Source organism: Sorex fumeus, unplaced genomic scaffold (assembly GCF_029834395.1).
Source record: "Sorex fumeus unplaced genomic scaffold, SorFum_2.1 ptg000009l, whole genome shotgun sequence".
NCBI lineage: Eukaryota > Metazoa > Chordata > Mammalia > Eulipotyphla > Soricidae > Sorex > Sorex fumeus.
Window position 1 is genome coordinate 4,726,628 of NW_026606066.1, and position 22,885 is coordinate 4,749,512.

Below are 22,885 nucleotides of genomic sequence, written 5' to 3' on the forward strand. Positions count from 1 at the left end.
TGTGTTTATTTCTTTTTTCTTGTTTGCTTTATGAAACACAAACTCTGAGATTTTGACCTCTTGTCATTTCTTCTTAGTGTTTCAATTACTATTTATTGAAGTTTTGGTTACTATTCTATTTGCACTGATAATATAGGGTCATAGTTTCCTGCTCACCTAAGACCTTTGCCCAGAAAAACGTCCAGATTTGTGCTGTCGACCAACGCTTGTTAGAATGAACTCCTAACCTTCATCTCTATACTACATTTCCATCTAACTTTACGGCATAATATAGAACAGGTCATCTTAAAGAATTGTTGTCCTAGGGAATTTTAAATACTAATTCATCTCTCTGGCTTAAATTATTAATTCATCTGTCAGAGAAAAATCAAGATAAATTTTAACCCCATTTATATAGAGATTTTGTTAACATAATTAAATTCATGTTTAAGCCCACATCTAAATCACTTTCAACTAAATTATTAACATAATTATCTTTGTCTTTTCCTATTAGTTATAAAATATGCAATCCTGACCCATTCCTGCTAAAATATTAAAATAAGTTTTGTATATTTTTAGGATAATATCTTGGTCAAGTGGCAAACTTGTTTAATCAGACGGCACAGAAATAAAATCCAGAATTCTATATTTTATTTTTTGTATGTTTTGACAATCACCCAGATTTATATGAGTGAGAACATGTTCTACATGTCAATGGTTTTATAAACCAAGCATTATTGCTGACCCACTTCTGGGGGTGGAGAATAGAGATCACATTTAACTACAAAAAGGGGGACACAGGAGCTAACCCAGGTGTGAAGTGTGTGCTTTTCACGTGCAAGTTCCATTTTAGACACCAAAGAAGCCCATAGCCCATCACTTTCTATATAGCCCCAGAAGTCTTTAAACACTGCAGGTGTGTCTCTGCCCAGTAACCTCAAGCACTACTGGTCCTCAGTAGCACTACACTACCAGAAACATTTGAGGTGTCTGGTATAGTTGGCTGATTATCCCTGGGAGAAACCTGACTCCTGAGCAGCGCCTGAAAGTGCTACCATGCAAATAAATCATTTGAGAGATCAATTGAGCTCTTTAGAATTATGCGAACCAAATAAGGTGCCATTATGTTTTTCCTTTTATCATGGTTATCCCCTTATATACACTCTTCAGTATCCTTTATATTATTTTTTCAAGGCCAGTCATTGGTAAAACAAGGTGACCAATTTGTTGCTTTTGTTATCTACAGTTTTATTTGCTGTACTTCTTTAGCCATAATGTGAATAGTTTCTGTTTATTTTTTTTTGTGAAATTACAGAACAGTTTTCATAAAATGTACAATGCAGTTTTTAGTTAACCTAACAGTATTACTAACAGCAAATAAATATGCAGTATAAAAATGTCAGCTCCTAATAAAATATAAATTAAATATCATAAAAATACATATAGGTGATTTCTAACTTCTAAACAAAAAAGCATACTTTTTCTGAGCAAAACATAGAATTCTAGCATCAAAGTTGATAAATTAAATATTCAAAAATAGAATTTAAAATCATATAAACTATACAGATACACCTTGCATGTGGCCAAATATTCTTTCATCCCAAGCACTACAAATAGTTAAAGGAGCACTGCCAAGCCAAAAGTGGTCCCTAAGCAAATAGCCAAAATTAAGCCCTGAGCCTCTCCACGTGTGAACCCCCCAATCTAAATAAATAAACATAAAATGTTCTCTTGCTGTCTTCTCACTGTTGTGTGTCACTCCATTTTGACTGCGTTCCAGGATTTTCTCCTCCGTGAGCATTCTCCTGTAAGGAAACCCACGACTTACCGTTAAACTTGTTTATAGAAAGTAGCTCCTGGCACTGTCAGATGTTACTATGGCTCTTTTATCTTTACTGATATTAGATGACTCACTCACTCTTGCTTTGATTGTTACCATGCTTTTCAAAAACAGTCTATTGGTTCTTTTAGTGACTTCTTGCTTTCTTTTGATTTTTTTTTGCAGAAATATGAATGCAGTCCAAGTCATCTTGGATTTGGTAACTTGTTTCAACCTAGATATATTTTAATTTTACATGGGATCCTTTGTATTAAGTTTTGTTTTCAATATTTCCCATGAATATAGTTTTGGTTATCTATATTGTATTTTTTACTGGGAATTTGGATAAACTTAAAACTATTCCCTGCCACTACCATCTTCCTGAGATTTGTAATTAAATATATTAGTTCCGAATGTAACTTTATCTGAAAAATATATATTTCATATTGAACAATCTATATCTTTCAATATCTCAACATATGTTTTATTTTAGCTAAAATGAATGAAGAAATTATATATAATATATATCATCTGGAATATAATATATTGCATCCTTACATATACACACTATATTTACATAATATATTATTTATTTCATGTGTATATACTTGTTATTTGTTTTCTTGATTGTTATTTAGCACTAAAATTGAACATATGCTTTCTTACTACTATATTTAGATGCATTATTTCATAAAAATTTTAAGAACTTAAAAGGGAATTTCTGGAATTCTGCAAAAAACATGAAAATGTAATATTTCTTCAGTGAGACATACTCTATAAGACTTTATTATTATTATTATTGTTATTATTATATTTTGGCAAGACTGGCCAGTGCTCAGGGCTTACTTCTGGCTATGTACTCAAGAATGACTCCTGTTGGAGCTCCAGGAACCATCTGGGGTGCGGGTGATTGAGCCCAGGTCAGTTAGTGTGCATAGCACTCTCCTCTGTGCTATCATCCTGGTCCCAAGAAAGACCATTTTAATTCCATATTCCTACTTGGGTTTTAGAAATTTTATGTGATAAACTGTGAAATTTAAGGATAAGATAAGAAGGATAATTTTAAAAGGTATAAATTTCTACAACCATCTGAACAATAGTAATCTTATAGGGAAGTAAAAAGAGGCAATTCCTGGGATTCACAAAATATAACATGAGTAGTTATTTAAAAAATTAAAAGTCTAAGTTCCTTTAGCAGAAATAGCATTTATCTTCCATTAATGAATACAGTATTTATTAAATCACAGCAGTTGGTCAACAATTGCTTTACAACCGTGTCTCAAATCAGCTATATCCGATTTTGATTCTTGAACTATTCTGTTTTAACGACTCATATTTTACAAATACTATGCCATTTGAGCTATGTGTTCCTGACATGAAAAATGGGCAGATAATATGCAGTTAATCCCAACTTTTGCAGATGAAAGATAAACATATATACTTGTATATACGTGTATAACATGTAGTTAATATAGTCTCAGCAATGTTGTTGTCTTTCTGTGCATGATAATTCTTCTCATAAATTAATTTTAAGTCAAAGTATATAACTATTTATTACTAAAAGTTGTTCCCACAACTCAGGAATAAATTGTGCTCTGTTATCTTGATTTTGTTGGCAAAAGTAAGTCTATAGAACTTGTATGAGTTCTCAGAATCTAGATACCAGAAATATCTAGGTATATGAAAAATTATCATACTATTCTTTCAATAGGTAGGCAAGACTAATGATACTATTAGACACATGGACTATAATATTGCTAGATAAATATCTGTTACATAATATAACATTTAAATTATCCTCAATTAAATATGTTAGAATTATTAAAAGACAATTGATTTTATGACAGCATCATGAAACAAACAGGTCATATATAAATGATAACACAATGTCATTTATAGTGACCTCACTGATTTGAGAATGAGGATCAATTTGGTGGCATTAAGAATTGAACATTCAAATAGGAGTATGTAGATTCATGATGAGTTCTGACTATATTTCACTCTGATTTTTTTCAAATATATTCTGGTACTGAGAGTATTTTCTAAAGGAGAATTTGTTACTTTGCCTATTTTTTCCCCCTAAATACTCACATGGGTTTGTGAAGCTTCAAGTTACTGAGGATGCATTGTGAATAACTGTTAATGTCATTATCATGGCATCTGCATTTTAGTGAGAGGCAGAAAAATACACAATAACAAAATCAACACATGCATATAATATTAGGCATTCATAAGACAAAAATAGCTAAAGAAATTTTGAGCCTTAAAGCAAAATTATACATTATATATAAAAGATTTTTTTTAATTTCAGTTAGAAGATTAGACATTGCCTTATTACAAGATTCCAGTGAACTGACACATATCATTACTTTGATGAATTTAATGCTCTTATTAAGTCTGTGTACTTTGTTTGAAGAATAGCATGGGTTGATTGGTTCAGTCCTACATCTCCTGAACCAATAACATGTCAACAAGGCTGATCTTAGCCTTATCAAACTAGGTTAATTAGAACTAAACTGAAAGTAGATAAATCCAAGAATATGAGAGTATGATGAATTTCTTAATTTATAGTGGCAACACTCTTTTTTTTTCAAAATGTGTTCTTCAATGTTCCCAAATTAATCCAGGTACAACCTTTTACCTTATTTTAATTGTTAAATATAATTTCTTAATGCGTAATCATGGCAGTTTATTTTAGTTTGTCTTCATGACTATTTAAATTGTTTTCCGAACAGTGCTTTAATAAAAATTATTAAAAAATATATCTGTCACATATTTTCTTTTGTTAGCAAAGATTTGTTTTTAGGGGTATAAATGATTAGAATTTCTGGGTCATATATCATGCACATGTATGCTAAATTGCCATGCAATATTTTTTTGATGGACTCCCTAAGCCTACTAAAGGTTTCATATTATCATTAAATAATATCAGCTCCAGGAACAGAACAATATAAAAGCATTGTGCTATAAAAATATTTTAGCTCACTAATAAAACCTGATATCTTTATTCATAAATTATTCATGATATATGCTCTATTAATTGATAGTTTATAAAATATGTTTATTCCTTTGATTATTATGAAATTCTATACATTTTTGTTTTCTATATATTATCATGTAGAGAATGAACTATCAATGAATGACTAATTTTTCTGTCATCTAATTTTAAAGTTTTATGAAATTTTGGGGATTAAATTATTTTATTTTAATTGAGACAGTTTTAGTTTACAAAAGTACCAATGTTTAATGTTTTAAAGGTATACACACCACATATTAGAGATGATTGATATTTGGCTTTCTCTGAATTTATTCCATTTAGCTTGATCTCCTACATATTTCCCCAAATCAAGTCTTATCTTTTCCTATTTTAAGAACTCTCCAATATTAAATATGTGAATTTTATCTTTCTGTATATACCAATATGTTTTTAAAAGTTACATTGTCTCTTCCTTAAATATTTAAATTTATTTCTATTTTAACTGCCCTAATTGAATATATTTTTATGTTAAAGAGATAGGAAAGGTATGAAGTACTTGATTTTGCCAAATAGTCTTTTTTATGAATAACTTTTATTGTCAATGTGCCCATTGCCTAATGATTTTCAATAAAGCACTTAATGCAAATTAAATAAGATATTCATAATTTTTCTGCTTTTTAATTTTAAACATTTTTGAGAATTTGCAACCACACTCCAATCTAATTACAATAGCTTTGCTATATACTCTTATAAACCACCTGTACTCACAAGTCTGTGCTTTTCCTTTTCGAATATAATTTTAATTTTAAGAATTTAAGATAGCGCCAACACCGCCTGAACCCCTCACGCTCTCTGGAACCCGGCTCACCATCTCGCCTTAGATAGCATGCTGCTCTGCTCAGCACGACAGGCATGGAACTCCGAGCGTGATGCATGTTGGAACTCTACACACAATTCCTGCTGGACATCATCAGCTGTTTTGCAAGATTCAGACGGAATGGCCTTGGTGGGGTGTGGAGAAACCATGGTGGCGGCCGCATCATTGCTGCCTGTCCCAACCGGCCAAGTCACAGCTGCCTTGGAACATGGAGCAGTGTGCACAGTGGCTCATTCACTGCAAGATGCTGCCTGCCAACCACCGGGTGACTTGGGTCTCACGCAGATGTTCAACCTGGCACAGACCCTTCACAATGGGGTCTTGCTCTGCCAGCTGTTCAACAATCTCTGGGTGCACTCCATCAACCTCAAGGAGATCAACTTGAGGCTGCAGATGTCCTAGGTGCTGCTCAGAGACGCAGGCAGGTGCGTGTTTGTCAGCATGCAGATCATTACAAGAAACCAGTCGACCAAAAGCTTGCATCCAGTAGACTTGGAACACCTGTAATAGTGATTAGAAGTCACCCCAAAAAGGCTCCATCCCTCTCGGAGAGCCCAGCAAGCTACCAAGGGTATCCTGCCGCATAGCAGAGCCTGGAAAGCTACCTGTGGCATATTGGATATGCCCAACACAGTAACAGTAATGAGTCTCATTCCGCTGACCCTGAAAGAGCCTCCAACATGGCACCGTTGGGAAGGACAAGTAAGGAGAGGCTGCTAAACTCTCAGAACTAGGATGAATAGAGACGTTACTGGCACCCACTGGAGTAAACCGATGAACAATGGGATGACAGTGATTTAATTTCCAAAAAAAGAAAACAAAACAAAAAGATTATCCTGAAATGTGGAAGGTACTGAGGAATTTTGTCTTAATGTATAAAATGTTTTCCTCTCTTTGCCTCAATCTGGGTAATCTTCCCCCCCCCCATTGAATAATATTAAGAATTAATAGTTTACAACATATATAAAATTATCTTTTGTAAGTGAAAAAAATGTGTTAGAAACTGAGAGAACAATGATGCTGAACCTCTGGACTAAATCACCCTTGATGTGCTGGGGGTAAAACAGGTACAAAGATCAAATTATAGCACAACATGAAAGGTAGCACAAAAGGGTACACTTACAACAGCTAATAACCTAAATTTTCAAGTAAAAGAAAGAATTTTAGGTGTATGTTTTTTTTCTATTTAAAATATTTTTCAGTTAGTTTAGATTGATTATGCTCAATTTTTTCTAATATTAGAAATATTTTAGGGATGTTGCTCATCTTTAATGTTTTTAGATCTTGGAAATAACGATATGATGTTTACACATACTTAGGAATGAAATTAAATCAATATACAAGAAACAAAATTAAAAGTCCTTTTGCTACCATACCCAATATCCCAGTATATTCTTACTTAAGGAGAAGTCAACATACAGCATCAAACATGATGTCAATACCAGCAATTAGGATTTTAAGGGTGGAAAAGAAAAACAAAAACCTCCAAACCCCAACACTATCTACAATAAGACACTGTCAGAAAGCATTAATTAGAAATGCTAAGAAAAGGTCTATCTTTTTCATATTTAACACCAGAAAGGTTAATAAAAAATCCCAAATGCCAGCCATGTGATATCACATTCAAATATGAACAGCTGAGTCTGTCCTGGGGGCTTAGTTTTGAGTTTAATCAAAAAAGACTGATCTCTTCAGATGTGAGCACTCTTACTTGGTGAGAATATTGATTATAGTACATGGTGGGAAACCAAAGAATACTGTTTATATTTGTTTTTACTTACTCTATTTAATGCGTGTCCTGAGGCAGTTAAGGTCAATACATCTTTATTTGTCTTGCTTCTGTTCTGACTGAAAGAATTATCTCACTATGAAAGAAATCAGGCAATCATTAAAGATAAATTGGTTTACTTACAGGAGAATAATTTAAAATTAGCTATAGTCAATAAATCTAGACTTATTTTGCCAAATGCTGTTTTTCCATGTTAACCAGTATGCACTTAAGATTGGTAAAATAAATATAAAAATATATAAAATTTGTTTCATTAAAATAATGATGACTTAATGAGACAGGTAATTAGACATGAAGAGAATAAATTGGTTAAAGTCATTATTACTAAATGTATTAAATTTTTTATGCCACTATGTTATAGTCATCAAACCTAGAAGATTCTAGTAATTTTTCTGCTCTCAATATTTAATTATCAAAGTTGCTTTACTTCTCACAGGTGTAAAATTATTTTTAACAGGTATTAAAAAATTAATTTTTCCAATGCATTTCACTCAGATTTATGTTAAAAATACCTGCAATTTTATTTCTAACTGCAATTTTATTTCTCACTATGACTGATAAGAATGTTAAATACTAAGTTTATTTTCAATTTTTTCTATTAGCTTAAATTTGTTCATGATAGTTTGAATCACTGAAGTCACAAGTTTTCACCCAAAATGTTCTATTCTATAACATATTGCACAAAAATAATCTTAAAAACTAGCACAATGTAGTAGCAAGTAGATAACTTGGTAAATGAGGGAACTGATAAAGCCTATCCTTCAAGTCAAAGGAAATTTCTTAAATAGTGAGACAGTTGTAGAACATATCTGAGTAAGAGATATTTCAAATAGTAACGTATGGTTTATAAAATTTAAGGAATTAGTAAACTGCTAACACAATTTGTTGTAGCATAAAACTTCATAAAAGCACTTAAACTTGAAAATCAGAAAATATCTCAACGATTTTCTGATTCTTGTGCTCAGTCCTTTGTATACTCCTTTATTTTTATTTGTTTGTTTTAGTTTTTCTTTTGCAAGCCACATCTGGTGGTGCTCAAGGCTCAGTTTATGTTTTGCAATCAGGGATTACTCCTGGTGGGTTTGAGGACCATATGTGGTGCTGACGATTAAACCAGGGGTGAACATTCCCAGAGGAAGCACCCTACTCACTACTATGACTCTGGTCCTTTTATTCTACCTTGTGTCAATAGCAATTACAATTAAAAAGCTATTTATATGCATTTTCTACTGTTTATGCCAATTGTCTCCATATTTTAAAGATTACTAATACTAAATTTGTTAATGTCAAATGGTGAATAAATGTATATTATCAATATACAAATGTTTAAGGATAATTTATTCAAAAATAATGTTTTACAAAATAGAAATGCATTGCCAAGAAGTTTATTAATCAGCTCCTTTCCATATACTTATTTTTGTATCATTTTAGATATAAACTTATGATTGTTATCGAAAGTTTATTTTATAACCAAAATAATAATATGTTATTATTAGTTGATTTTTCTCAGTTAATATTTCTTGAATGTCTGCTATATGCTAAATACTGTATAGGATACTGTGGCCTTAAAGAAATAAGCAATTGATATTTTTTATGAATATTAAATCCTTAGGGTAAAAGTAGAAAATAAAAATAAACTATCAGTTTCTTATGCTAAGGAAAAAAACAGATAGATAAAGAAACAGAAAAGAAAACAGCACAAACAAAAATTTAAAAATGCAGAGAGACTTCTGAAAAATCCAAGTGACAATTAGTGGAGGCTCCACTTTGATGGTGACATATGAGAAACAATATGAATACAGAGAACATACAAGCTACAACAATCTCTGTGATAAAAATAAGAGGATCTAAGGCCCCAAAATGTGGTAAATGGAAAATAACCAGAGTTGAAGGAAGAAGAATTAAGGAGTCCACTGTGATTAGAGAGAAGAAATTGAGTGGGAGAGAAGAAATGATTAACTCAAATAATGAAGGAGAAAGGCATTGGATAGAGTCTTGATGGACTCTGCATGTAGTCTTTATTACAAGAAAGAAGAATCACTAAATATCTTGTGTAGACCAGCAAAATGACTAGTTTATACTTTAAATGTTAAAGGACTGACATTATAGACTGATGAAAGTTACAAATATAATGTGAGAAAACACTATATATTTGCCACTAACTCCTTCTGGATAGTGGTAGCTTAGATTATGAGCAAGCAGTGGAAATAATGACAAGTCATTACAGTATGCACATACTTTGAAAGTGAATTTGTTAGAATTTCTTGGCTTGGAGATAAAGTTTGAAAGATTTGAATTTAAATTGCTAAAGGAGGGGAAGTTGGGAATATGAAGACAATTGGTGGAAAGAAGGCGATAGTGGTGGTGGGATTGACCTTGGAATATTGAAAGCCTATAACAAATCCTTATAAATAGTTTTGTAAACCACAGTGTTTTAATAAAGTGTAAGGGGTAGGTTGCAATTTTATGACCTTCAAAATAGTGAAGGAACTTCACACTTAAAGAGAAAATAGTGAGATGCCAGTTTTAGATATATTAGGTAGATAAATAAGACTGTTATCGTTAGGAAAAATAAAAGAAATACATTTGGAAAAATGTGAGCATATAAATTGCATATAAGGTAAAATAAAGTAAAGGCCCTCCCGTTGATCATCGATTTGCTCGAGCGGGCCCAGTAACGTCTCCATTGGAGACTTTGTTGTTACTGTGTCTGGCATATCGAATACGTCATGGGGAGCTTGCCAGGCTCTGCCGTGCGGGCGAGATACTCTCGGTAGCTTGCCGGGCTCTCCGAGAGGGGCGGAGGAATCGAACTCGGGTCGGCCATGTTGGCTGCGTGCAAGGCAAACACCCTACCTCTGTGCTATTGCATATAAACTCATATAATCAAGAGTGGGAGCAGACAGTCTAAGAATGAGAGCATTTGAAAGTTCTAAGAATGAAGCCTTGGATCATAAATTCCAGTCTTCCAATATTTAAACCTAAGAGTTGTGGAATAAAATGTATATACTGGTATAGACAGAAAAATTGGTATCTAATAGCCAGTGAAGATATTGGGTGAAGCAAGGAAAGAGTTACGGATAGTGTCAAACAATTATGAGAGAGCAAACAATGAATTTGGCAATGGGAATATCACAGGCAACTTGTCAGGAGCAGTTTTGGCAATGTTCTGGAGATAAGAAATTGCAGGAATAAAATTGGTGGTAAGGTAAAGGTAAAGGTAAAGACCCTCCCGTTGATCGTCGATTTGCTCGAGCGGGCCCAGTAACGTCTCCATTGGAGACTTTGTTGTTACTGTGTCTGGCATATCGAATACTCTCGGTAGCTTGCCAGGCTCTCCGAGAGGGGCGGAGGAATCGAACTCGGGTCGGCCATGTTGGCCGCGTGTAAGGCGAACGCCCTACCCGCTGTGCTATCGCTCCAGAGTGGAAATAGTAATAATCCATAACCTTGAAGAAACTTTACTGAAAGATGAGGGAAAGAGAGTGCAGGAGAAAAATTGGGGGAAAGAATAACAATTCATATTCTTGAAGAAAAATACAAAAAGAGAAGAGAAAGAAAGTAACTGCAAGGAGGATGAGAGCTATTTTAAAGGTATTAAATGCTATGCTTACAACAGTGCTACTATTTTGTTACATGTAAATAAAATAAGTTGGACTTTTTTTGCAGTGCATTTTAAAGATTAGTGATTACAGTGACAAATTTTTAATGACCTCCTGTTCCATTTTCACATTTACATCAAATCATTTACATTTCATCAAGTCTTTTGAATTTCAGGTTCCCAAGATATATGCTACTTAAATTTTAATTAACAATTAAAATTTAGCATACTTTAAAAAGGGATTTTATGACAAAGAGATGTTAAACATTAATATGAATCATCATGTACATGAGTACAAGACTTGTACTATCTCAAATGTTATAATCAAATACTCTCCTACTGAAAGAAAAATGGCATGGCAGTATTCTTAAAGACGTGCATATATATTCACATAAAATAGAGCATGACTAGATATAATGAAAGAAATTAATAAAAAGGCATTTTAAGATGAAAATCAGAGGGGAAATTTTAATGAAACCTGGTGAATGTTTCACGACAGTGATCACCCATAAGAAAGTTAGGAACCTTTATATTTCATGAAGATAATGCAGACAACGAAAGAAGACTTTTTTTCTCAGTATCAATCATTATTTTGTTGGTGGTTCCAAGAAACACAACATACACATGTAACATGTAGATCCATGTTTCTTTTTTTTAATTTATCATTGTTTTTATTATGTTAATAATACAAAGAAAAGTACTTTTCTGTAGATTTTACCTTCTGTAAAAGGTATGAATATATTTTGACCTAACTTGGGTTTAGGAAACTTGGACCTTCTTAGGACAACTAAAAATGTCCTCTGCATTAGAAAATAACTGTCAATTAAAATACAAAATTACTCTGTGCTTGCTTTCTTTCTTTCTTTCTTTCTTTCTTTCTTTCTTTCTTTCTTTCTTATTTATTGAATCACTGTGAGAAAAGTTACAAAACTTTCAGGTTTAAGTCCCAGTCATACAGTGATCAAACACCTTCCCTTCCCTTCACCAGTAATTATTTTTCAACACCAAAAACCCCAATACACTCCCCTCACACCCCTCACAATGCCTGTGAGGCAGATGATGTCTACTTAATTCTCTCTACTTTGATTACATTTATTATTTCAACAAAAGATGCACCATTATTGTTTGGAATTTCCCCCCAACAATCAGAACTGCTGAAAAGGCATTGTGAAACAATTTGCTTTTCTTTGCTGGTTATGAAAACCAGATGATGTGGTTTTGGATTTCTGATATTTTACTAGGGTCTGGAGCAATAGCACAGCGATAGGGCATTTGCCTTGCACGCAGCCAACATGGCCAACCCCAGTTCGATTCCTCCGCCCCTCTCGGAGAACCCGGCAAGCTACCGAGAGTATCTCACCCGCACGGCAAAGCCTGGCAAGCTCCCTGTGACGTATTCGATATGGCAGACACAGTAACAAGAAGTCTCATGATGGAGACGTTACTGGTCCAGCTTGAGCAAATCAATGAACAATGGGAGGACCTTGACCATGACCGTGATATTTTACTAATTAAGTCTGGATGAATTTCTGCCAAGAGCCAGATACTTACGAGATTAGTTTTTGTGCATCTGGTGCCATAGCCATGGTGGAAAGCTGCTCGTGGGGGCAACTCATGGCCTCGGTAGGGCGTGAAGGACGAGCCGGTTCTGTCCCCCATCCCATGAGGCTGCAGTTCCCCTGTCACCACCGGCTCATACTTGGCTTTCCAATAAGCTCTGAGGTGCGGCCACCTTGCTGCCGGGTGGAGGGGGGAAGGCAGAAGAGACAGACACCCTTTCCATTGAGGGTGGGAGCCTGGCACCATAGTGTAATGCCTAGTCCATTCACATTTCTGCTGTAAACTGCAGGGCTCTGGATTAGGTCTTTGTGCCTCTGGTGGCATGGCTGTGCTGGGGAGCTGCTCGTGGGGGACCTCTGTGTTTCTTTTTAAAATAACCATGTTGTATGACTTATAACAGCTAAATAAGTATAGCACAGCGGGTAGGGCGTCTGCCTTGCACGCAGCCAACATGGCCGACCCGAGTTCGATTCCTCCGCCCCTCTCGGAGAGCCCGGCAAGCTACCGAGAGTATTGGATATGCCAGACACAGTAACAACAAAGTCTCCAATGGAGACGTTACTGGGCCCGCTCGAGCAAATCGACGATCAACGGGAGGGCCTTTACCTTACCTTTACCTTTACCTTATATCTTCCTCTAAGGAAAAAAATATTTTTTGAATTTAATCCATGGCTGAATTGCATAACCCTTAGATAAGGTTGGGTTGCATCTTACTTTAAGACTTGCTGATGAATGTTTATATTGTAAAGTCACATGCCAGACACAGTAACAACCAAGTCTCCAATGGAGACGTTACTGGGCCCGCTCGAGCAAATCGACGATCAACGGGAGGGCCTTTACCTTTACCTTTTACCTTTACAATCACAAAATCACAAATCATCCTGTTATTCATCGATTGCCTCAAGCAGGCCCCAGTAACGTCTCCTTCATCCTAGCCGTGAGATTATATTCAAGGCTCTTTAGGAGAATGAGACCCATCATTGTTACTGGTATTTGGCATATTGGGTATGCCACGGGGAGTTTGCCATTGTAAATTATTATTTTAAAAACTTATTAATGGGGCTGGAGTGATAGCACAGCAGGTAGGGTATTTGCCTTGCACGCGGCCGACCTGGGTTAGATTCCCAGCATCCCATATGGTCCCCTGAGCACCGCCAGGAGTAATTCCTGAATGCAGAACCAGGAATAACCCCTGTGCATCGCCAGGTGTAACCCAAAAAGCAATAAACAAATAGTAAAAAACTTATTAAATGCAAAAACAGAGAAATATGTAAAAGTAATACATAGAAAACACTTTCCCCTTAACTTCTAATGATGTTAATATATAAATTTATATAACTGTAGTTCAATACGATTTGATAGTAGTGTCATATAAGTTAGATAACCAATCTTATTTACTTCTGTGGTTCCTATATAAGCCAGTTTAGATGTTATATGTCTACGTTCGTTAATACATTTAGATATATGCATTTTATCTAAACTTTATTTAGCTGTCACTGAAATCACAAAAATTTTGTGTTGTTTCATCATCATGATGGAACTTATAGTCATCCCTTTTTTTCCTGCGGTATCTTTCACCTCAGACCTGTTTCTATACCCCGACAATGACTAGGATATTTTCTGTGAGCACAATTTTGTGTTTTGAAGAATGCTATAGAAATCAACTTCTTGCATTTTATGTGTGTGCGTGTGTGTGTGTGTGTGTGTGTGTGTGTTTAAATTTTCTATTCTACTTTCCACTTTACTGTAGTCCTACCTCACCACCAGAGGTCACTCTCCATTGGAATCTAACATATGTGAAGCTTAGGCATTTGTTTTAATTTCGATATTAGATTATAGTATTTTGAGGATGTGAGAATGTAAATAAGTTATAAGTCTCTGTTGTTGACATTACTCAGTTTCAATTTAAAGTCAATATTATATTCCATGTGTTAGTCTCACCTCCTGTGTTTAGTTTTTTAATGAAATACAGCAATTTTTTTTACAATTTTTATAACATTTTATTTTCATAAAAGAGTTCTCAGTAGTTCATTATAGATAATATCCAAACATCCTACCAGCCAGCGAGCATCTTCCCACCACAGTAAGAGGGAAGTGTGTGAAGTTTCATTCTGGGGCCATTCAACCCCTATGTACAAGAATACAAGTGAGAATGCTACTTTAGGTACATCAGTGGCCTAGAGTATAAGAGGTCATGCGCCCGCAAGTGTGGCTGTGAGCTCCAGGAAATACTGGTCGCTCTCTTCTGGCAGGTTTATTTTACAGTCTCTGGATCTTGGCTGTTGATGAGGTTACATGGTGCGGGGGGTGGGGGGCAGTTTGTGTCTGTGATGGCCAAGCTATTAGAAAACTGGGGACCTGGGTGGAGGAGGCTCAGTCATGATCTGAGCAGGCTTGGAGATCTCAGCCACGGGTGCCGCAGACCTGGGTTCCTCTGTGGGTTCCCCATGGGTGAGGCTCGTTCGAGCATGTCAGAGTGGCCTTGAGCATGGCTGTGGCTGGGTTGTGGTGGTTTTCAGCTGCCGGGGCTCTGCTTGGAGCAGGGAGGGAAAAACCAATCCACTCCCCTTCTGAGCCTGGTTCAGGGTCGGGAGATTCTGCCGAAATAGAGCAAATTATCAAAATACTATGAGTCTGCAGCAACAAACATTATTTTAATGATATCTCACAATACTATATATCATAACTCCAGTTATGACTCACTTGTTTTCCATGCATGGATCCAAATAAATTGAAAATAAAGACTGTAGCATCCTCTGAGCTCTTATCGGAAGTATCTGGGAGTGAAATCTATTTCCAAATAGTCCAATTTTGTTTCAATTATGTGGAGTTTTTTGGTGAGTTTCCAATTCCTTAATGACTATTGGCCTACATTTTTGTTTTTTTTAGCAAATAAACACTACCCACCTTTCTTTGACTGTGGCCCTAGCTATATCCAAAATCAGCATAGTGTATAAACTCCATCTTATGTTTTAGAGTTCTTTTCTCACCTCTTTTGAAGGTCTATGTTATTAAATTGTTTAAAACAGACTATAAGGTAATTTTCCCGTATATAGCATAATGTATTGGAAAGAATTTTAAAAGAACACAGCAGGGATGGAGCAATAGTACGGAGAGTGTGGCATTTGCTTTGCATGTGGCAGACCCGGGTTTGGTCCTTGGCAACCATATGGTCACCTGAGCACAGCCAGAAGTGCTTCCTGAGTGCAAAGTAAAAAGAGGCTGCTAAAATCTCAGGGCTGGTAGGAATAGAGACGTTACTGGTGCCTGCTTGAGTAAATCAATTAACAGTGGGATGACAGTGATACAGTGATATATATAGGCTTTTTGAGATATATAACTTTATATATATGTATCACTTAATCACTTAATTCCCGTTATTCATTGATTTATTCGAGCGGGTGCCAGTAATGTCTCCATTCATCTCAGTTGCGTGCTAGCGTAGCCCAGTGGTATCTGTTCGTTCTAGGAACATGCAGAGCCTCAAACCGATCATTCAGGGTCTTGACGAAGAAGTCTGACATCTTATAGGTGGGCGTCCACGTGATCTTTTGATGTCCCGTGGAATCCAATCAGTAATGGCTCTAGTCCAACGGTTGTCTGTAAACCTCATTATGTGTCCAGCCCATCTATATATATATATATATATATAGAGAGAGAGAGAGAGAGAGCTTTTTCACACCTGCCCCATCCCCTAATCCACATAGTGGTTCTGTGGTTGTTCTGTTGTGATTGTCACAATGCATCTGACAATACTGGGGTTTAAACTCAGACACTTTCACTTGTATACTATGGTACTTTAAACCACTGTACCATACTGCATTGTGTGTGTGTGTGTGTGTGTGTGTGTGTGTGTGTGTGTGTGTTGATTTATAGAAAGAGTATTTGGGAGAATAGCCTTTTCAAATTAAAAAACACAATCGACACTATTCCCACTACCCAGCCGTCGCCACACTCCAGGACGCTTTCTGGACCCGCATGGCAGCTCCGGCCAAGACCCACGCACGACTGAAGACCCACAGAACACGATAAGCGGAACTCTCTGAGACCTTGGACTCCAGGCTTGGCGGACCCAGGGACAGAGCTTCTCTGCTTGCTCCCACCAACCACAGGTGACAAAGGGATTCTATTCAGGAACCCCACCCTACCCTGCCCTATCTGCTTCCATCAACCACCCAGGGATCGAATCCACAGAGGAGACCCACCCTACCCAGATAAATACCCCACTGGCAGACTTCCACTATCGACACTATTCCCACTACCCAGCCCTCGCCACACTCCAGGACGCTTTCCAGACCCGCGTGGCCGCTTTGCGGCCACGACACATAATAAGACACTAAATACCCATCTTCCGGAATTGTCGTACCGTATTTGATAGGGTTCAAATATGGTAACACCTACAAGGGCGATTAGAGGTCGCCCCAAAAGCCTCTATCCCTCTCGGAAAGACTGGCAAGCTACCGAGAGTATTCCGCCCGCACGGAAGAGCCTGGCAAGCTATCCGTTGTGTATTCGATATGCCAAAACCAGTAACTACAACTGGTCTCATTCACCTGACCCTGAAGGCTTCACTGACATGGCAGCACTGAGAAGGATGAGAAAGGAGACGCCGACAAAATCTCAAGGCCGACCTAGGCTGCCACAACGAAGGAAGACAAAAATGATCGTCTGTACTTTCAATGCACGTACGCTAGCATCAGATGCATCCATTGAGGACCTGATGGTACAAGCGCGAATGATCAAGAACAACATCATTGGTCTGACTGAGACAAGAAGGCACAAATCTCACCATGCCGTTTTCGACACTGGAGAAGAATTGTTCCTCGGAACATGCGATAAAAGAGGTGTTGGAGGCGTCGGTGTCCTTGTCAACACAAACTTGGCCAAGAGCATTGATTCATTCGAATGCCTAACAACCCGAATCGGACATTTACATTTGAATAGATGTGGCTCACTGCCTGCAGTTTTTATCTTCGTTGTCTAGGCACCAAAATCTCATTATGATGAAAGAGAAATCGAGAAGTTCTACATGGAGCTAGAGAAGTTCTATAAAGAAGATCACACCTTCTACAAGATCATTGTGGGTGATTTTAATGCCAAGATAGAACCGAGAAGATCAGCTGAAGAACTTCACATCGGCACCCATGGCCTAGAATGGAACGAACAGGGTGAGAGACTGTCTGAGTTCATCATGTCGACCAAGACCATTCATGGTAACTCACAGTTCCAGAAGGCAGAATCTAAACGATGGACATGGGAGTCTCCCGGTGGACGATTCCACAACAAAATAGACCACATCATATTCAATCAATGGTTTTGCCTGACAGATGTCGCTGTTGTCTCAAAATTTCGAACGGGATCGGACCACCGTCTCCTTCGTGCAAAATTCTACTTCACAGAGCGGGGAAAAAGGGCTGCAAAGTTCAAAAAGAGAACTCCCAGAATGACCACCAACTGGGAACTCTTTGGTACTATTGCGGCAACATGGGAAGATGCTATTGTTGACAACATTGACGAGGAATACGATCGACTGGTTCAGCACCTCCATGAATGTGCGAGGAACGCCAAGAGAGAGATAGCCACAAAAAATTGCCTATCTTGGAAAACTCTTGAGCTAATTCGCCAGCATGGTTTGGCGCATGCCTCAGGCAACCGCAAGCTAACGTCTGAGCTTGCAAAGCAGTGCAGAGATGCGATCAAGGAAGACCTCAAAGAGAGAAGAGCAGAAGTAATGGTAGATGCGGCAGAAGCCAGGAAAAGTATTGGTAATGCCCGCCTGTCCTTCGCCAACTACAAGACCAAGATGACTGCCCTCCAACGTCCTGATGGATCCATCACATCCTCCAGAACGGCAATGGAGAAGATTATCCATGACTTCTACTCAAATCTCTTTGATAGCCATGTCCACTTGCCGACATACCAAATTCCACAGGTTGGATATGTCGTTCCCAACGTTCTCCCTTCCGAAATCTGACATGCCATTTCGTCGGTAAAGAAACAAACAGCACCCGGCCCAGACAAGGTCAGACCTGAACACCTGAAGAACCTGCCGTCAGTACTCCTCAATACTCAGGTCTTCACTTGCTACCTGTCTGAATGCAAGGTTCCGTCCCAGTGGAAAACCAGCAGGACCGTACTACTGTTCAAGAAGGGAGACATCCAGGACATTGGCAACTATCGCCTGATCTGCCTATTGTCTGTCATCTACAAGCTGTTCACTCGAGTCATCCTAAATAGGATTGGCAGAACACTAGATGAAGGACAACCATGCGAGCAAGCAGGGTTCCGCAAAGGATTCAGCACCATCGACCATATCCACACGATAACCAAGCTCATTGAGGTTTCTCCTGAGTTCAAGATGCCGCTCTGTTTAACGTTCATTGATTTAAAGAAGGCCTTTGATTCTGTTGAGACGGAAGCGGTCATTGAAGCCCTAGCCAATCAGGGCATTCAAGCCCAATAAATCAGGATCCTCTGTGAGCTGTATTGTGGATTCACTACCAGGATCTCACCATTCTACAAAGAAGTGATCGTTGATGTCAAGAGATGTGTGCAGCAGGGTGATACCATTTCACAGAAACTCTTCAGTGCTACCCTCGAGAACATCATGTGACAACTAGAATGGGAAGGAATGGGAGTGAAGATAGATGGTCGGCAACTACACCACCTCTGCTTTGCTGATGACATTGTTTTAATAACACCAAACATCAGCCAAGCGGCACAAATGCTGGCCGACTTTGACCGTGAGTGTGGAAAGGTAGGACTACAGCTGAATCTTACGAAGACAATGATTATGAGAAACAGCCTTGTTCCTGACACACCATTCGCTCTCAATGGAATGACCATCTCCGAATGCAACAGCTATGTGTACCTAGGTCGAGAGGTCAACATGACAAATGACCTGGCACCTGAGCTGCGCAGGAGGAAGAAAGCGGCTTGGAATGCCTTCAAGAACGTCGAAGAAATAGCTAAGAGGACGAAGAACCTCCGGCTCCGGGCACATCTCTTTGATTCCACTGTTCTTCCTGCATTAACATATGCCTCAGAGACCTGGCAAACAAGGGCCCTACGCAAACAAGATGAGAACGCTATTCAGGTCTCCCAAAGAAGAATAGAAAGCTATGCTTGGAATATCACGTTTCACTCAAATGAGAGAAAGAATCCGGAGTTCTGACATCCATCGACGGTCAAGAATCAGGGATGCTGTCTCATTTGCCAAGGTGTCGAAAATCAGATGGGCTGGTCACGTAATGAGATTTAAACATGACCACTGGACTAGAGCTGTTATTGACTGTATTCCACGGGATGTCAAAAGACCGCGTGGCTGCCCAAGTACCAGATGGTCAGACTTTTTCGTGAAGATCATGAACGATCGGTTTGAGGCTCTTCATGTTCCCGGAGCGAACAGATGCCATTGGGCTACACTAGCACGCGACAGGGACAAATGGAGACGTTACTGGCGCCCGCTCGAGCAAATCGACGACTAACAGGACGTTAAGTGATTAAGTGAATCATTAGCCCTAACTTCCCACTCAAGTTTAACCAAAAATATTATAAAAAATTTTCTGTTTTTCTAACAAAATAGAATATGTTGTATATTTTTGTATAATAAGGCTGGTTTCATATATTTTTATTTTTGCTTGGTTTGTTTCATTTGGGAGTCACTCATAGCTCTGCTCAGAATTTACTCCTGATTCTCCTTTACTTTACAATTCAGGAGTCACACATAGTGGGAATTGGGGGACCATAAGTGGTGACAGTGATAGAAACCAGGTTGACTGCATGCACAGAAGAGCATTGCCTGCTACACTATATTTTCAGACCACATATGTATATATTCTTTAAATGTTAGAACACTGAGTTATTTATTGCTAACCTGTGAGATATACTTTAAGAAGAAATGTGCACTTTTGTTGATAGTGATTACAACTATTAAATTTTCTCAAATAATTTTTATATTGTAGTAATAATATTTGTCATGATATTTTTATACAGAAATAATGCATGTATAATTTGTATTTGAAGTATTTTGAGGTATTAAAAACTGAAAAAAATTCAAGAGTTGAGATGTGAGTCAGTGACAGATTTTATAATTCATATATGTGAGGCCCTGTGTTTGATTCTTTCTTTGGGTGGGCAAAGAAGAAAAACAGTCAAAATCAAATAAGCTATTCTATTTTTGTTGCAGTGGAATTGAAAATACAAAACCATGGCCAAATTGTAATTCCCAAATATAAGTAAACAAGGACATGGTGTCTTTATTGTGCTAATGTTCTGCACAATGAACAAGAAAGATTAGGTAGAACATGACATTCTGTAAGTGATGAAGGTTCTAACACTAAGTACAACTAAATATTCAAGAGCTTGTACAAGAAGTGGCACACAGATGTTATAAATGAACTGTAATTCTTCACAAGTGGATAGTTTTTTAAAGACAAATACATTAGTGAAGAAATATTGTATTGTTCTTGATAGCTATATTTTTGGAATAGCATTTCACAAGAAAATATAATTCAAGCCAGCACCCTCCACAACACGAACAACATTGGAAATATCTCTGTGGGTGGAAGTCAAAATTACATTTTCTGAAGTTAAATAGAAACATTCTTTTCTCTGATCAAATTTTAATGAAACAATTCAGAGGAAAACTATCATCTTACTTCCAAAATTGTTTTTACTGAAAATATAATAAATTCCAGGCTCCAGGCACAATCATAGCATCTCTGTTTTGCTCTGTCACTGCCTCCTGAATCAAATTGATAAAGTTTGATATCAGGCACTGGTCATGAGTCTAGGGTCAGTTCAATGTTCACTCAATACTGATTAAAGTGCAATTTATGTTTTCTCAATCAATATAATGCTACAAATTTTGGAATTGTCCCAAAAGTTTTTATCTAATATTCTTTCTTTGTCTTTCATAATTTCCAGAGTACATTTTCTATTTATTATTTTAACCACAAATCAATTCTTATGGTCACTGAGAGCAAGCTAAAACCACAGAGTACAGAGGCTTAAGGTAGTTGAAAAATCATGTTCTTTGAACCATTTATTGTACATGGGGAAGAAAATCTAAGTTCCACAGAGCACTATATTGAAACATTGCTGACTAGAGGACCGACCTGTAAAGGAGTAATACTTAGTACTAACACATATAAAATTCTTCCTTATTAAAAATTACTTTAATCCAGTTTAGAAGTATAATTTAATTTTAAATGAGTAACATTAAGAATAAAAGGGAAAATGTCATAAAACAGGGAAAAGCAAAGAAAAAATCAGCTTGACCACTTTTGAAATAAACACTTCAGTGTGTGTGTATTTTTGTGTTTGCTATTTTGTTACGGTGTCTCACACAGCTGTGCTCATGGCTTACTCTGACTTTGTGCTCAGGAAATCTCTCCTTTTTCAAACAATTTAAGCTGTGTTGCCACCTGTAAGACAAGACCCCTAACCATTATACTACTATCTTTCCATCTCCAAGAAAAAAAACACTTCTTTAATTGAAGACCTTTACCAGTATATCTGTGTTTATAAAAACAGAAGTAAGCAGAGGGCATGAGAGGGACAGAGGAAGAGATACAGAGATACAGAGACAGAGAAAGGGTTGAGAGAGGAAGGAGAGAGAAAGAAGACACTTATTAATTTTATAAAGAACAAATATTTAAAGCCAGAATATAGATACACTGTACTAAAGTAAGGCATGTGTTATGTATCACTCATTTTCAAATAAAATTTTCCTATCTTGCGTCCATTATGGTGGGGAGTTTACCTTGCAAGCGGCCAACATGGCCGACCCGAGTTCGATTCCTCCGCCCCTCTCAGAGAGCTTGACAAACTATCGAGAGTATCTCGCCCGCACGGCAAAGCCTGGCAAGCTACCCATGAGGTATTCGATATGCCAAATACAGTAATGATTGTCACAATGGAGATGTTACTGGGCCTGCTCGTGCAAACCGATGAACAACAAGAGGACAGTGACAGTGACAGTGACATTCATTATGGTAATATTAAAATGAAAGTCTATTTCTATACCGCATCATTGCATCACACTTATACCTTATTCTCTATTTTCTCACTACCATCTCCAATCTCTTCAGGTAATCCATAATCCGGTGTTTTATTCAAACAATTTCTTTTGTTTAGTAGTTTATTTGATTTCTCTAAACACACCAAACATGAGAGTGAAATCATGCAGTATTTGTCTTTCTCTCTGTGACTTATCTCAGTAATCACAATATCATCTAAGACAATCTATCCTGCTGAAAGTAATAGTACTTTGCCCCTTT